Source organism: Cebus imitator, unplaced genomic scaffold (assembly GCF_001604975.1).
Source record: "Cebus imitator isolate Cc_AM_T3 unplaced genomic scaffold, Cebus_imitator-1.0 Scaffold420, whole genome shotgun sequence".
Classification (NCBI taxonomy): Eukaryota; Metazoa; Chordata; class Mammalia; order Primates; family Cebidae; genus Cebus; species Cebus imitator.
In genome coordinates, this window is record NW_016107735.1 from 821752 (window position 1) to 823006 (window position 1255).

Sequence of the window (1255 nt, forward strand, 5' to 3'; positions counted from 1 at the left end):
GTGCCTGTAATCCCAGCTACTCAGGAGGCTGAGGCAGGAAGATCACTTGAGCCCAGGAGTTCGAGACCAGCCTGGGTGATAGAGTGACACATCATCTTTAAAAAAAAAAAAAAAAGAAAAAGAAAAACAAATAATTTGGAGGTGGGCTCCACCTTGTGGAATAGATGACAGTTGAGGCATACCTTAGAAAATAGGTTGATTGTGAATCAGTAGTAAAGGAGGACATTGGGGCAGACTGAGAGTCCAGGGACTAGCAGGTCTGCAGTGGACTGTGGAAAAGACCCCATAAATTACGTTGTTTACCTAAAGTCCCACGGCAAGTCAGTGGTAAACCTGGGATGAGAAATCACCTCAGTCCTGGCTCAATGATCTTCCTGCTGGACTGTTCCTACCTGCAGAGCTTAGCAGAGAGATTTAAGGAAGGAAAAGACAACTGATTCATTAGGCTGTCTGATTCATAAATGGGTTCAAGGAACTCACAGGAGATGGGACTCTGTGCAGTAGCAAGTGGCTTGAGCAAATCCTTACCTCACCAAGTCACAGCTAGAGCTGCTTGGAAATCATCATATTGGTTTATAAAAATAGACAAATAGTAATTGGATGCCAAAGAACATGTAAAGTGAGACTTCAATAATAAAATTGGCCAATATTGAGCACTTTCTATGTACCAGCCACAGACCTAAGCATTTTACATGTGTCCTACTTCGTATATGTACGCATTTAATCCTCACAACCCAACAAGGCAGGCTTCAACTGTTGTTCCATTTTGCAGATAAGAAAACTGAGACACAGGGACATTATGGTCACAGTGGTAAGTAGGACTGGAATTCAGACCCAGTCACTCTGGTTCCAGATGCCCTCCCCCCCCCTTTTTTTTTTTTTTTTTTGAGACATAGTCTTGCTCTGTCACCCAGGTTGAGGCAGGAGAATTGCTAATCTCTCTACCTGCAGCCTCCATATCCCAGGTTCAAGTGATTCTCCTGCCTCAGTCTCCCGAGTAGCTAGGATTACAGGCACCCATGACCACGAAGTCAGAAGTTCGAGACCAGCCTGACTAACATGGTGAAACCCCGTCTTCACCATGTTGCCAGGTGTGGTGGCGCACACCTGTAATCCCAGATACACAGGAGGTTGAGGCAGGAGAATCACTTCAACCCAGGAGGCAGAGGTTGCAGTAAGCCAAGATCACATCACTGCACTCCAACCTGGGAAACAAGGCTGACTTTGAGACAAAGCAAGACTCCGTCTCAAAAAA